The sequence below is a fragment of the Rhinopithecus roxellana genome, chromosome 14 (genome assembly GCF_007565055.1).
Source record: "Rhinopithecus roxellana isolate Shanxi Qingling chromosome 14, ASM756505v1, whole genome shotgun sequence".
Classification (NCBI taxonomy): domain Eukaryota; kingdom Metazoa; phylum Chordata; class Mammalia; order Primates; family Cercopithecidae; genus Rhinopithecus; species Rhinopithecus roxellana.
In genome coordinates, this window is record NC_044562.1 from 131,482,591 (window position 1) to 131,498,898 (window position 16,308).

A 16,308-nucleotide genomic window follows, 5' to 3' on the forward strand; every position below is an offset into this window, starting at 1 on the left:
TTCATAAAGAGACATCAATATTCTTAATCTGCTTACATCTAATTACAGGTCTTCAAATCGACAGAATGAAAGGAGAAAGAGACATATCCACAATTGTAAACTGGAGAGTTGAACACTCCGCTCTCAAAAAATGACGGAACAAGTAGATAGAAAATCAATAAAGAAGATTAAAACAACATGGCAACCAACTTGATCATTAGGATGCTACACCTGACAACTGCAGAACGACAATATTTTCAAGTGTACATGAAATGTTTACCAAGTTAGACCATATTATGACATATATAATGGCCCTAGGAAATTTCAAAAGATCAAAATCTTAACAGATTTCTCTAACAAGAAAAACTATTATAATGAAAAACTTTATATCAAAAAACACTATTTAGAAAATAAGCAATAAACATTGTAAATAATTCACAGGTCAAAGAAAAAAAAGAAAATATTTCAAAAGTGATGGCTAAAACACAACATAATCAAACCTTGTGGAGTCCAGGTTAAGCAATACATAGAAAGAAAGTTATCTTTAAATGATTTCATTATAAACAAGCAAGACTTAAAGTGAGTAATCTAAATTTTCTTATTATAACCTAGTGATAAAAAACAGCAAATTAAACCTAAATTAAATATAGGAAAGGAAATAATGAAAATAAAATCAGAAATCAATGAAATAAGAAACATAATTAAAAGAAGATTTTTTAAAACAATTAACAAAATTGATAAATCGGTTACAAGAATGATCAAAAAAACAAGAAAAAAACGCAAATGATAAATTTCAGGAATAAAAGGAGATGTCATTATATATTCTAAACACCTTAAGAATACAGGCCCAGCACGGTTGCTCACACCTGTAATCCTAGCACTTTGGGAGGCCGAGGTGGGTGGATTGCCTGAGTTCAGGAGCTTGAGACCAGCCTGAGCAACACGGTGAAACCCTGTCTCTACTAAAATAAGAACATAAAAATAAAAAATTAGCTAGGTGTGGCGGTGTGCACCTGTAGTCCCAGCTACTCGGGAGGCTGAGGCAGGAGAATTGCTTGAACCTGGAGTGGAGGTTGCAGTGAGCCGATATTGTGCCACTGCACTCCAGCCTGGGTGACAGAGTGAGACTCTATCTCTTAAATAAATAAATAAATATTAAGTCAACTCTATTTTTTAAAATTTTACACCTTTTGAAAAACCCAATTTGCCTCACAAAAGAAGAAATAATATAATTAAATAAGTGCATTTATTAAGCATATAACATATACATATCATCATATATAACATACGTATGGCATATATACAGATGTATGACATATACTTTGACATATTTATTGATAAATATGTCTATCAATAAATAGACATACTTATTGATAAACTAAATTCATAATCAAAATGTCCAGATCCATATTATTTCATTGGTAAATTAGATCAAACGTTTAAGAAGGAGATCACAGAAATTTTACATACACACTTTCAGTAAACACAAAAGGAAGAACACTTCCTAAATCCTTTAAGCCAGCATAAATTCACAAAACCTGACACAGTTATTACCCTAACAGCTACAACAAAAAATGATGACCAATGTCATTCATATACACGGATGCAAAAGTTATTAACAAATAATAGCAAATTAAATCCAATGTTATATGAAAAGAATAACACAATATGATTAATTTGGAGTTACCTCAGGAATGTAAGAAATGTCAGGTTGGTTTAACATTCTAAAATTAATCAATGTTATTTTTTACATAGCAGAATAAATGGCAAAAATATAATTATTTTTTAAAATGGAAAAAATCATTTTATACAATTCAATACTTTTTTATGATTAAAACTATCAGCAAAATGGAGGGAAAGTGACTTTTGTAACCTGATAAAGGGCATCTAAGCAAAACTCGCAGCTAACATTAAACTTAATGATGAAAGACCAGATGATTTCCCTATAAGGTCAGGAACAAAGAAACATGTGTGTTCTCATCAGATTCAACATTGCACTAGAAGTCCTACCTTGTGCAATATGGCAGAAAAATAAATAAAGGGCGTACCCATTGAAAAGAAGTGAAACTACGTATTAACAGACAAGATGACTGTGCATGTAAACATTCCAAAGAGTCAACAACGACTAAAATAAGTCTACTTTGAAAAGTCACAGGATATCAGTATAAAAACCTAAACTGCATTTCTACCTGCCATCTGCAAACAATGTGTGGTGGCTTTGACCTGTGTCAAATAAGCAAAACTGATTAAGCGATGGACACCAAACAATTTTGTATGATATGTTAAAGATGGAAATAAAAGGGTACCACTTTTAGACCCAGAAACAGCTGAAGCTATTGTAACTCATATACATTGCTATTGAACTGCCGGCCTACCTCATAGGAGAGAGCAGCAGCTGGGCCAACAGCTCCTCCAGCTTCTGCCCAGTGCCTTCATTCAGCTTCTGCGAATCCTGGGCCTGGTCAGTGACTACCTACATGGTGAAGGAGGTCTGCCTATCCTACAAGTCACGTGCATCATAAAGGTTACAGGTTATCTTAATCAACCCAGTCTGTCATAACAAAATATCATACTGGGTGGCTTAAACAATAGAAATTTATTTCTCACAATTCTGTAGGCTAGAAGTTCAAGATAAGGGTGCCAGCATGGTCAGTTTCTAGTGAGGACTCTCTTCCCAGCTTGCAGACAGCTGCCTTCTTGCTATTTCTTCACATGGCAGAGAAAAATCTCTCTCTCACTCTTCCTCTTATTAAATGACCACCAATCCTAGGATCCCTCTCTTATGACCTCATTTAAACTTAATCACCACCTAAAAGCCCTATCTCTAAATACAATTGTTGGGGGTTAGGGCTTCAGCACGTGAATTTCTAGTGGATACAGGGAGGCACAATTCAGTTCATAGCAGAAGTAGCGAGAGACAGACACAGTTCTATCGTGTCGTTACAGGTTCTGGTTTGTCCTTAGTTTCTCCCACTCCGTGCCCATCTTCCTTTCCCAACAACTACCACATGCTCTCTGTACCAGAAACTGAGGCAACAATCCTAGAGGCTGCTTAATGACCTCTCACAATTGCATAAAGCCTAATAACTATCATTAATCTCTCATTCTACATTACTTTCTATATGGTAGTTCTGCTTCTTTGATTAGACCCTAGCTATTACATGATGAAACTTGAAATTTAAAAATACATCATTTATAATTTCATCAAAACCATGAAACAGAAATAAATTTAATGAAAGAAGAAAAGAACTCTATACCAAAAAATACACAACATTGGTAAGGGATATTAGAAGTCCTAGATAAATGGAGAGGTCATGGATTAGAAGACTGAATATAGTTAAGATGTCAGTTCCCCATAGATTGATAGAGATTTCATGCAATTCCAATCAAAATCTTTATAAGTTGTTTTATTGACATTAACAGCTGACTCTAAAGTTTATTTAGAAAAGTAAAAGACCTAGAAGAAACAAAACAATCTTGGAAAAAATAGACAAGGTTGTATGATTTACACTTATTGAATTTAAAATTTCATATAAAGTTTCAACAATATAACAGTATGGTATTGATACAAGGATCGTCCAAATCATCAATGAAATAGGAGAGTTTAGGAAAAAAAAAAAAAACACATATATGATTAACCAGTATTTCACAAAGGTGCCAAGGTATTGGAACAACTATATATCCATGTCAAAAAAATATTAAGCTGACTCCTACCTCACATTTTACCCAAAAATTTATTTAAGAAATATCATACGCCAGGCACGGTGGCTCACACCTGTAATCCCAACACTTTGGGAGGCCAAGGCAGGCAGATCACCTGAAGTCGGGAGTTCAAGACCAGCCTGGCCAACATGGTGAAACTCCGTCTCTACTAAAAATACAAAAAATTAGCTGGGTGTGGTGGGCACCTGTAATCTCAGCTACTTGGGAGGCTGAGGCAGGAGAAACAACTTGAACCTGGGAGGCAGAGGTTGCAGTGAGCTGAGATCATGCCATTGTACTCCAGCCTGGGCAACAGAAGTGAAATTCTGTCAGAAAGAAAGAAAGAGAGAAAGAGAGAAAGAAAGAGAGAGAGAGAGGAAAGAAGAAAGAAATATCATAGGCCTAAATGCAAATATAAGAAGTCTGAAATTTCTGAAAATAAAAATAGGAGAATGTTTCCATTATGCTGAAGTAAACAAGAATTTTTTAGACAGAACACAAAAACACAAACTATATAAAAAGATGCAGTTATGCATTGCTTAGTGATGGGATACATTTTGAGAAATGCATCATTAGGCCATTTTGTCATTGTGTGAACATCATAGAGTGTACTTACATAAACCTAGATGATATATACATTTTTATCTGCATATATTCTTTCATATGGGAAAGCAAATGTTCCATACTATTAGTAAATACCAGTGATTTCCCTCCCTTGATATGCAATGCCAATATCAAGTGCCATATATCAGGTTTCTTTTTTAAAAAAAATAGAGACGAGGTCTTGCTCCGTTGACCAGGTTGGTCTTGAACTCCTGGCCTCAAGTAATCCTCCTGCCTCAATCTCCCCAAATGCCGAGATTATAGGTATGAACCACCACACCCAGCCTCAGGTTATCCTATGGGACCACTGTCATACATGCAGTCTGTCGTTGACTGAAACATGGTTGTGCAGTGCATGACTATATACTGAAAATCACCAAAACTAAAAATTTTGTGCACCCAAAGACACAGTTAAAAAAATTGAAAGGCAACTCACAGTTTGGGAAAAAGTATTTGTAAAACACATAATTGACAAAGGGCTTCTACGTAGAATAGTGTACAAAGACTCTTAATATTCAATAAGAAGAGAAACAACCCTATGATAATGAGCAAAATCTTTGAATAGATACTCTAGATAATAATATATTAACAGTCAGTATGCACGTATCATTAGTCGTGAAGGAAATGCAGATTAAGAGCACAAGGAGATACCAAGCACGCTAGGAAAGTTAAAGTTTGGCAACACCAAATGCTGATGATGCTATGAATAAACTAATACACTTGAATGGTTCTGGTACCATTTTTTAAATTGTATGATTGCACTGAAAACAGTTTGGTAGTGTCTTAGAAAGGTGAATACACAGTTATCATTCCTAGATATTTGACTAAGGCAAATTGAAAATCTAAGTTTATACAAAGACATTATATAAAAATAGTGATAGTCATTGTATTTATTATAGCCCTAAACCAGAAACAATAGAAATGTCCCTCAAGAAGCAATTTAAGGTGCATTTATACAATAGAATACTTTTTATCAGCAGAGAAACAAACCACCAACACATGCAACAACATATTTGTAGCTATACCCACCTCCTCCCTCCCTTCCTTAATCCCTGGCAACCACTAATACGCTCTCCATTTTCAAAAGTTTGTCATTTGAAAAATATTATTAGCATTTGAAAAAACTCTATAAATAGAATCATAGAATGTGTAGTCTTTTGGATGGACTTTTTTCACTTTGTAGAATTCTGTATTGAATATATCATGAGTAAATGCAAAAGAACCATTTGTGGTGGATCTTCTGACTTTAAAAGGCCTGTGTCTAACATTTTTCACTTCATCCAAGTTCTGTTTTCTTTATAAGGACTATTTTTTTCAAGTCTGTATTTGAGTCAGAAATAATGTTGTTTTTCTAGTAGCATGATATAGCCTAAAAATGTAAAGTTGAAATTATTGATTTGTCTTTTGATGCAAATTGCCTTTTTTCAAACATTAATAAAGATTCTTTTGAAAATGACAGATTAAAAAACGTTTAGATGTCTGAGAAGAATGGTGCATGTACTAGGAAGCTCCAAGCCCTGTTTCTTCATAGAAATATCAAAAACAACCAGAAACTAACTGGACAACTTTTATAGGAGCTCTGGAAAACAGTCAAGGGTCTAAAGAAATCAAGTGAACACGCAGTTAATAAAAAGCCACCTTCAAAATGGTAGTAAATGTCATGGTGTTTCTATTTACCTTTGCCTTACTCCCTAAGTTGCAAGATATTCTTGGCCTATAGGAGGAAGCATCCCACCTCGCAGCCCTCTCTCTCAACTGAAGGGAACAGAGCAGACCCTACTGACAGTATTCCAACCCATCTGGATACTACCTAGGGGATGTTTCTCTGCCTTTTCTAACTCAGATCTCAGGCAGGGAAAAAGCAGAAAGCACAGCTCATAAGAGCAGTGCACAGACTCCAACCTGGGAATCTGGGGCAAGACAGTTGGAGCAAGAGATTTATAGTGGAGACATAAAATAGACCACCTCAGGCCCTAGGGAGAAGCTGGAGTGAGACCATTTGGGAAATTCAGACATTCAAAAGTAGCCATGGATAATTGGGAACTGAGAGTCACATGAAGGCCCAGGCAAGATGCATGCCCAGAAAGGGCCTGAGAAGACTGTTTGTTTTCATCTTAGACTGATCCCCAGGCTCAGGGCAAGGATTGCAGCAGCACAGAGCCGATTGGCAGAGACTGGAAGAGGTGGCTGTTTTCTCAAATGTCCAATTTTTAACAAAAATAACAAGGTAAAGAAACGGGAAAACATAACCGACTCAAATAAATACAATTAATTGGCAGAGACACCATCCTTGAAGAAGAATTGGAATTACTAGACAGAAACTATGAAACATCTGCCATAGTATGTTCAAAAGCAAAAGGAAAAAATGAACCAAGGACTAAAGAAAATCAGGAAAACAATATATAAACAAAATGAGAATACCAACAAACAGACAGAAATTATGCAAAGGAACCAAGCAGAAATTCTGGAGCTGAAAAACACAATGACTGAATTCAAAAATTCACTGGAAGGCTGAAGTCAATCTCAAAGCATAAGAACAAAATTAGAAAATTTATAGTATCAGGCTTCAAGACTTATTCTAAAGCTATAGCACTCAAGATAGTGTGCAAGTGTATAACACTGAATTAGGAAACAAAATATCCAAAAGCAGACCTACATTTAAGACAGTTACTTTATTTATAACAAAGAATTCACTGCCACTAAGTGAGGGAAAGGATGATCTTAATAAATAGTGCTGGACCAATCAGACCCCCAGATGAAAAAAGTTAACATTGACTTCTACCTTGCACTATGCATAAATATTAATCTAGGATATAACATAGACCTAACTATAAAAGTCATATAAAAGATAAAGCAATAACACTGCTGGAAGATAACATAAAAGAACAATTTTGTTAACTCAGATTAGGCAAAGATTTCTCAAACAGAAACAAAAAAGCACTAAATATAAAAGCAAATTATAAATGCTAAATACATTAATATATAGCTTCATTCAATTAAAAAGTCTTGTTTGCCAAAAGCTAGCATGAAAAGTGAAATAGTCAACTCACAAATTGGCAATGCATATATTAAACCAAGGACTTTCATCCAGACATATCCTTACCTGTTCCTATATCTGTATTATCTGCCCCACTCCATACCTCCATGACTCTAGGTTCAATATGTGACTTGCTTGGGCAGATGGGATGTTAGCAGAAGTGATACCAGCAGAGATACAACTGGGCTCCCTTGGTCATTTCTCTGATAGGTGTATTGTAAAAATTAAGAGATCAACTTCATGCAGAACTCTGGGCAGTTAATCTGTAATCAGTAGATGTCCAATGAAGGAAAACTCTCTTCTTCCTTGTGTTCTTTACCAGCTAAGGCTGAGAGGGCCCCTATGGCCCTGGTGAAAATCATTAGCCTTTCCTAGTGGCCAGAGGCAGGTACTGGTGGCTTCCAGTTCTGAAAATACGGAGTAGAGGAAGAGTGTGATATTAGAAACCAAAAACAAACAGGAGATATTTTAGTTTCACTAGTCTTCAGAGGCTCTGGAAAAAGAAATTTTCCTTTGGAATTCACCTTCTCATTTCACAAAATAAACAAATAAGCAAATATGGAGGTGGGAGTTTCTCTTTCTGGGATTGTCTGAGACTGTCAGCAAATAGTGAGAAAGTGCATAGCTACTGCAAGCAGCTAAATTACAAACCCCTTATTGTTCACACTGCAATTAAAGATATTTGTTCTCAGTGAAAGCCATCCCATAAGCTTGCATGAGCCCAGTCAGGAGGCTTTTCCTGGGCTCCTGAAAAACACATTCATAAATCAGGAGAGCCTCTGAATAAAAAGGGCCAATTAAAGTGATTAGCTCTCTATATAATATAGTTATTTGCAGTCATGCCTTTCACTCTCCCTCCCTCCTCTCCTCCAAGGACAATGTTCTAAAAGGTAAACATCCATATTTCAATGTGTGCCCACATGGCCCCAAGAAAAACTCCATTAGGAAAAGAGAGGAAAGGCCAATTCTTTAGTAGTTTCAACAGTTTTTACCCACTGAAAGTGTCTCACAATTTTTCCAATGCCAAGTTTGGTCTGCAGATCCCTTGGGAGGGAGGCAGGGTGGTGAAGTGTGAGGGGAAAGGCTCAGCACCAGAAAGACCTCATCTGAGTCACCTTGCACCCAGAGCTCCCCATCCTTGCCAGGTTCTCAGATTCCTCTGTACCCAATGGCAACAGCATCATAGCACCCGCAGGGTGTGGCACAGATTAAATGGAACATGTGGTGCCCACGGTCACATGCTCTTACCCTCTCCTTCCCAGTAGAGACAACAGCCCCTCCTGCATCTTGCAGAGGGGATGTGGCCTGCATGGTAGGTGGCAGACGCAATCCCTTCTGTCATTCCCCATTGGGACTAAGGGAAGCCTCTCCATGAATGTTTATTTTTCCAAATGACCTTACAAGAAGTTGGCAAAGTGGAGGAAAAACTCCACCCAACCCCACTTTCCCAATATGAGTTCCATGTTTAGTGTCATAACTCCTAGAGACAAGTCACTTGCAATTGTGTATTTTACCTTTTAGGTGAGTCATGTGCACAACAGTTCCCAGAAGCCCCCTGGATTTCCAGCCCTATCCTCTAGTCAGCAGTTCTGAGATGTATAGTGGTGTGAAGCAGAGGGAGGCTCCTGCATGGAGGCGTGGCCCGAGAAAAGCCTGAGCTCTCTCTGTCTTCACATAGCAGAAATGGGCAGTTAGCTCTCTGGGGCCTCTTTCATAAGGGCACTAATCCCACTCATGAGGACTCCAACCTCCCACAAGCCCCAACTCCAAATACCACCACATTGGGCATTCAGATTCAACAAGTGAATTTTGGGACAATGCAAACATTCAGTCTATAGCACCCCACCCACTGGGGAATTGTCATTCATGTTTCCCAACCACTTGCCCTCTGTCTCACCTTCATGGACAGACCGTTCTTACCTAGGTCTGCCAGGCCACCCCTGAGTGATTGGACTCTACCCTTTGTGTCTCACTCTTTCCAGTTTCTCACCTTCTGATTCAGAAATGGCCAAAGCAAAAGGGTACAGGGAAACCAGTTATGCAGACTTATTTAAAACTATATTTTAAAATGTAATCTTTATACCTAGATTTTTTTTGGTGTGTTAAATGAACAATAACAGTCTTTACTTTGGTGTGAAAATAATATGTTCTCTCCCATTTTTAAAAATATTTGGCCCTCTCAGTCTTCTTTTAATCTTCACACTTCTAATAGAGACATGCAGGTAAGAAATATTTTATAATTCCAAATTTATTGTAAGAAAAAGAGCTGTGGAAATGTGTGGAAACTAACACTTGCCCAACAATAAGGAAGGTTGGGACTTGGGTGGGAGCATTCTACTCATACAAAGGGACAGATGCTGCTCGCCACCCAGGTGCTGCCCACCAAAATGCAAACCCTGGGTACAACTACTTAAGAGAAGATGGCAGATGCGTACCCAAGATGGCCGAATAGGAACAGCTCCAGCCTCCAGCTCCCAGCATGAGCGACACAGACGATGGGTGATTTCTGCATTTTCAACTGAGGTACTGGGTTGATCTCACTGGGGTGTGTTGGATAGTTGGTGCTGGTCTGTGGGTGCAGCCCGACCAGCGAGAACTGAAGCAGGACAAGGCATCACCTCACCTGGGAAGTGGAAGGAGGAAGGGAATTCCTTTTCCTAGCCAAAGGCAATTGAGACATACAACAACCGGAAAATCAGGTAACTCCCACCCTAATACTGCACTTTACCAAGGGTCTTAGCAAATGGCACACCAGGAGATTATATCCCACACCTGGCCCAGAGAGTACCACGCCCTCAGAGCTTCCCTCATTGCTAGCACAGCAGTCTGAGATCTAACTGCAAGGCAGCAGCAAGGCTGGGGGAGGGGCATCCGCCATTGCTGAGGCTTAAGTAGGTAAACAAAGCCGCCAGGAAGCTCGAATTGGGTCGAGCCCACCACAGCTCAAGGAGGCAGGCCTGCCTCTGTAGACTCCTCCTCTAGGGACAGGGCATAGCTAAACAAAAAGCAGCAGAAACCTCGGCAGAGGTAAATGCCCCTGTCTGACAGCTTTGAAGAGAGCAGTGGATCTCCCAGCATGGAGGTTGAGATCTGAGAACGGACAGACTGCCTGCTTAACTGGGTCCCTGACCCCTGAGTAGCCTAACTGGGAGACATCGCCCACTAAGTGCAGACCTGTGACACCTCACACCTCACATGGCAGGGTACACCCCTGAGACGAAGCTTCCAGAGCAAGAATCAGACAGTAACACTCACTGTTCAGCAATATTCTATCTGCTGCAGCCCCCGCTGCTGATACCAGGCAAACAAGGTCTGGAGTGGACCTCAAGCAAACTCCAACAGACCTGCAGCTGAGGGTCCTGACTGTTAGAAGGAAAACTAACAAACAGAAATGACACCCACACCAAAACCCCATCCGTACGTCACCATCATCAAAGACCAAAGACAGATAAAACCACAAAGATGGGGAAAAAGCAGTGCAGAAAAGCTGGAAATTCAAAAACTCAGAGCACATCTCCCCCTCCAAAGGAATGCAGCTCATCGCCAGCAATGGAACAAAGCTGGATGGAGAATGACTTTGACGAGTTGAGAGAAGAAGGCTTCAGTTGATCAAACTTCTCAGAGCTAAAGGAGGAACTACATAACCAGTGCAAAGAAACTAAAAACCTTGAAAGAAGATTTGACGAACAGCTAACTAGAATAACCAATGTAGAGAAGTTCTTAAAAGAACTGATAGAGATGAAAACCATAACACAAGAACTACGTGACAAATGCACAAGCTTCAGTAACCAACTCAATCAACTGGAAGAAAGAGTATCAGCAATTAAAGATCAAATGAATGAAATGAAACGAGAAGAGAAGTGTAGAGAAAAAAGAGTAAAAAGAAATGAACAAAGCCTCCAAGAAATATGGGATTATGTGAAAAGACCAAATCTACGTCTGATTGGTGTGCCTGAAAGTGATGGGGAAAATGGAACCAAGTTGGAAAACACTCTGCAGGATATTATCCAGGAGAACTTCCCCAACCTAGTAGGGCAGGCCAACACTCAAATTCAGGAAATACAGAGAACACCACAAAGATACTCCTCGAGAAGAGCAACTCCAAGACACATAATTGTCAGATTCACCAAAGTTGAAATGAAGGAAAAAATGTTAAGGGCAGCCAGAGAGAAAGGTTAGGTTACCCACAAAGGGAAGCCCATCAGACTAACAGCAGATCTCTCGGCAGAAACTCTCCAAGCCAGAAGACAGTGGGGGCCAATATTCAACATTCTTAAAGGAAAGAATTTTCAACCTAGAATTTCATATCCAGCCAAACTAAGTTTCATAAGTGAAGGAGAAATAAAATCCTTTACAGACAAGCAAATGCTTAGATTTTGTCACCACCAGGCCTGCCCTACAAGAGATCCTGAAGGAAGCACTAAACATGGAAAGGAACAACAGGTACCAGCCATTGCAAAAACATGTCAAAATGTAAAGTCCATCGATGCTAGGAAGAAACTACATCCACTAGCCCGCAAAATAACCAGCTAATATCATAATGAGAGGATCAAGTTCACACATAACAATATTAACCTGAAATGTAAATGGACTAAATGGTCCAATTAAAAGACACAGACTGGCAAATTGGATAAAGAGTCAAGACCCATCAGTTTGCTGTATGCAGGAGACCCATCTCACATGCAGAGACACACATAGGCTCAAAATAAAGGGATGGAGGAAATGGAAAACAAAGAAAAGCAGGGGTTGCAGTCCTAGCCTCTGATAAAACAGACTTTAAACCATCAAATGTCAAAAGAGACAAAGAAGGCCATTACATAATGGTACAGGGATCAATTCATCAGGAAGAGCTAACTATCCTAAATATATATGCACCCAATACAGGAGCACCCAGATTCATAAAGCAAGTCCTTAGAGACTTACAAAGAGACTTAGACTCCCATACACTAATAATGGGAGACTTTAACACCCCACTGTCAACATTAGACAGATCAACGAGACAGAAAGTTAACAAGGATATCCAGGAATTGAACTCAACTCTGCACCAAGCGGACCTAATAGACATCTACAGAACTCTTCACCCCAAATCAACAGAATATACATTCTTCTTAGCACCACATCGCACTTATTCCAAAATTGACCACATAGTTGGAAGTAAAGCACTCCTCAGCAAATGTAAAAGAACAGAAATTATAACAAACTGTCTCTCAGACCACAGTGCAATCAAACTAGAACTCAGGACTAAGAAACTCAATCAAAACCGCTCAACTACATGGAAACTGAACAACCTGCTCCTGAATGACTACTGGGCACATTACGAAATGAAGGCAGATATAAAGATGTTCTTTGAAACCAATGAGAATAAAGATACAACATACCAGAATCTCTGGGACACATTTAAAGCAGTATGTAGAGGGAAATCTATAGCACTAAACGCCCACAAGAGAAAGCAGGAAAGATCTAAAATTGACACCCTAGCATCACAATAAAAAGAACTAGAGAGCAAGAGCAAACACATTCAAAAGCTAGCAGAAGCCAGGAAATAACTAAGATTAGAGCAGAACTGAAGGAGATAGAGACACAAAAAACCCACCAAAAAATCAATGAATCCAGGAGCTGGAATTTTGAAAAGATCAACACAATTGATAGACTGCTAGCAAGACTAATAAAGAAGAAAAGAGAGAAGAATCAAATAGACGCAATAAAAAATGATAAAGGGGATATCACCACCGACCCCACAGAAATACAAACTACCATCAGAGAATACTATAAACACCTCTACGCAAGTAAACTAGAAAACCTAGAAGAAATGGATAATTTCCTGGACACTTACACTCTCCCAAGACTAAACCAGGAAGAAGTTGAATCCCTGAATAGACCAATAGCAGGCTCTGAAATTGAGGCAATAATTAATAGCCTACCAACCAAAAAAAGTCCAGGACCAGACGGATTCACAGCCGAATTCTACCAAAGGTACAAGGAGGAGTTGGTACCATTCCTTCTGAAACTATTCCAATCAACAGAAAAAGAGGAAATCCTCCCTAACTCATTTTAAGAGGCCAACATCATCCTGATACCAAACCCTGACAGAGATACAACAAAAAAAGAGAATTTTAGACCAATATCCCTGATGAACATCGATGCAAAAATCCTCAATAAAATACTGGCAAACCAAATCCAGCAGCACATCAAAAAGCTTATCCACCATGATCAAGTGGGCTTCATCCCTGGGATGCAAGGCTAGTTCAACATGCGCAAATCAATAAATGTAATCCAGCATATAAACAGAACCAAAGACAAAAACCACATGATTATCTCAATAGATGCAGAAAAGGCCTTTGACAAAATTCAAGAGCCCTTCATGCTAAAAACACTCAATAAATTTGGTATTGATGGAACGTATCTCAAAATAATAAGAGCTATTTATGACAAACCCACAGCCAATACCATACTGAAGGGGCAAAAACTGGAAGCATTCCCTTTGAAAACTGGCACAAGACAGGGATGCCGTCTCTCACCACTCCTATTCAACATAGTGTTGGAAGTTCTGGCTAGGGCAATCAGGCAAGAGAAAGAAATAAAGGGTATTCAGTTAGGAAAAGAAGAAGTCAAATTGTCCCTGTTTGCAGATGACACGACTATATATTTAGAAAACCCCATTGTCTCAGCCCAAAATCTCCTTAAGCTGATAAGCAACTTCAGAAAAGTCTCAGGATACAAAATCAATGTGCAAAAATCACAAGCATTCTTATACACCAGTAACAGACAAACAAAGAGCCAAATCATGAATAAACTCCCATTCACAGTAGCTTCAAAGAGAATAAAATACCTAGGAATCCAACTTACAAGGGATGTAAAGCACTTCTTGAAGGAGAACTACAAACCACGGCTCAGTGAAATAAAAGAGGACACAAACAAATGGAAGAACATACCATGCTCATGGATAGGAAGATTCAATATTGTGAAAATGGCCATACTGCCCAAGGTAATTTATAGATTCAATGCCATCTCCATTAACCTACCAATGACTTTCTTCACAGAATTGGAAAAAACTGCTTTAAAGTTCATATGGAACCAAAAAAGACCCCGCATTGCCAAGGCAATCCTAAGCCAAAAGAACAAAGCTGAAGGCATTACGTTACCTGACTTCAAACTATTCTACAAGGCTACAGTAACCAAAACAACATGATACTGGTACCACAATAAAGATATAGACCAATGGAACAGAACAGAGCCCTCAGAAATAATACCACACATCTACAGCCATCTGATCTTTGACAAACCTGACAAAAACAAGAAATGGAGAAAGGATTCCCTATCTAATAAATGGTGCTGGGAAAATTGGCTAGCCGTAAGTAGAAACTGGATCCTTTCCTTACTCCTTATATGAAAATTAATTCAAGATGGATTAGAGATTTAAATGTTAGACCTAAAACCATAAAAACCCTAGAAGAAAACCTAGGTAATACCATTCAGGACATAGGCATGGGCAAGGACTTCATGTCTAAAACACCAAAAGCAATGGCAACAAAAGCCAAAATTGACAAATGGAATCTAATTAAACTAAAGAGCTTCTGCACAGCAAAAGAAACTACCATCAGAGTGAACAGGCAACCTACAGAATGGGAGAAAATTTTTGCAATCTACTCATCTGACAAAGGGCTAATATCCAGAACCTATAAAGAACTCAATCAAATTTACAAGAAAAAAACAAACAACTCCATCAAAAAGTGGGCCAAGGATATGAACAGACACTTCTCAAAAGACATTCATATAGCCAACAGACACATGAAAAAATGCTCATCACCACTCACCATCAGAGAAATGCAAATCAAAACCACAATGAGATACCATCTCACACCAGTTAGAATGGCAATCATTACAAAATCAACAGGTGCTGGAGAGGATGTGGAGAAATAGGAACACTTTTACACTGTTGGTGGGAGTGTAAACTAGTTCAACCATTGTGGAAAACAGTGTGGCAATTCCTCAAGGATCTAGAACTAGAAATACCATTTGACCCAGCCATCCCATTACTGGGGATATACCCAAAGGAATATAAGTCAGGCTGCTATAAAGACACATGCAGACGTATGTTTATTGTGGCAATATTCACAATAGCAAAGACTTGGAATCAACCCAAATGTCCATCAGTGACAGACTGGATTAAGAAAATGTGGCACATATACACCGTGGAATACTACGCAGCCACAAAAAAGGATGAGTTCATGTCCTTTGTAGGGACATGGATGCAGCTGGAAACCATCATTCTCAGCAAACTATCGCAAGAACAGAAAACCAAACACCACATGTTCTCACTCATAGGTGGGAATTGAACAATGAGATCACTTGGACACAGGAAGGGGAACATCACACACCAGGTCCTATTGTGGGGAGGGGGGAGGGGAGAGGGATAGCATTAGGAGATATACCTAATGTAAATGACGAGTTAATGGGTGCAGCACACCAACATGGCACATGTATACATATGTAACAAACCTGCACGTTGTGCACATGTACCCTGGAACTTAAAGTATAATAAAAAAAAAAAAAAAAAAAAAAAAAAAAAAGAGAGAGAAGATGGCATCCGGATTTGTAAACTGAAACCCACTGGTTGTTAAATGCATAAGTAATCCAGTGTTTTAAGCAGCCTGTGTCCCAACGCCTGCAGAACAACTGCTGGCTTGATTTGACCAGAGTGTGCTCTCGGCTCCGTCCATCCTTCACATGGCTTTTCCACTTCAAAACTCCACCCAACAGGCTGCAAGACAGACCCAAGACTCAGTCTGGTTTGCTATATTCACAACCCCACTCTGGCCTCCTACTCAGTCTTACCTCCATCTGCTATCTTCAGCAATTACTACTGCATAAGAATTACTACTGCCAGGCTCTCATCAATTTTCCCTCTGAATGCCTTTCATGTTGTCATTGCCCAAGCAAGCAATATTCTCTCTCATCTTGCAATTCTGCCTCTGCAGATCCTCCCC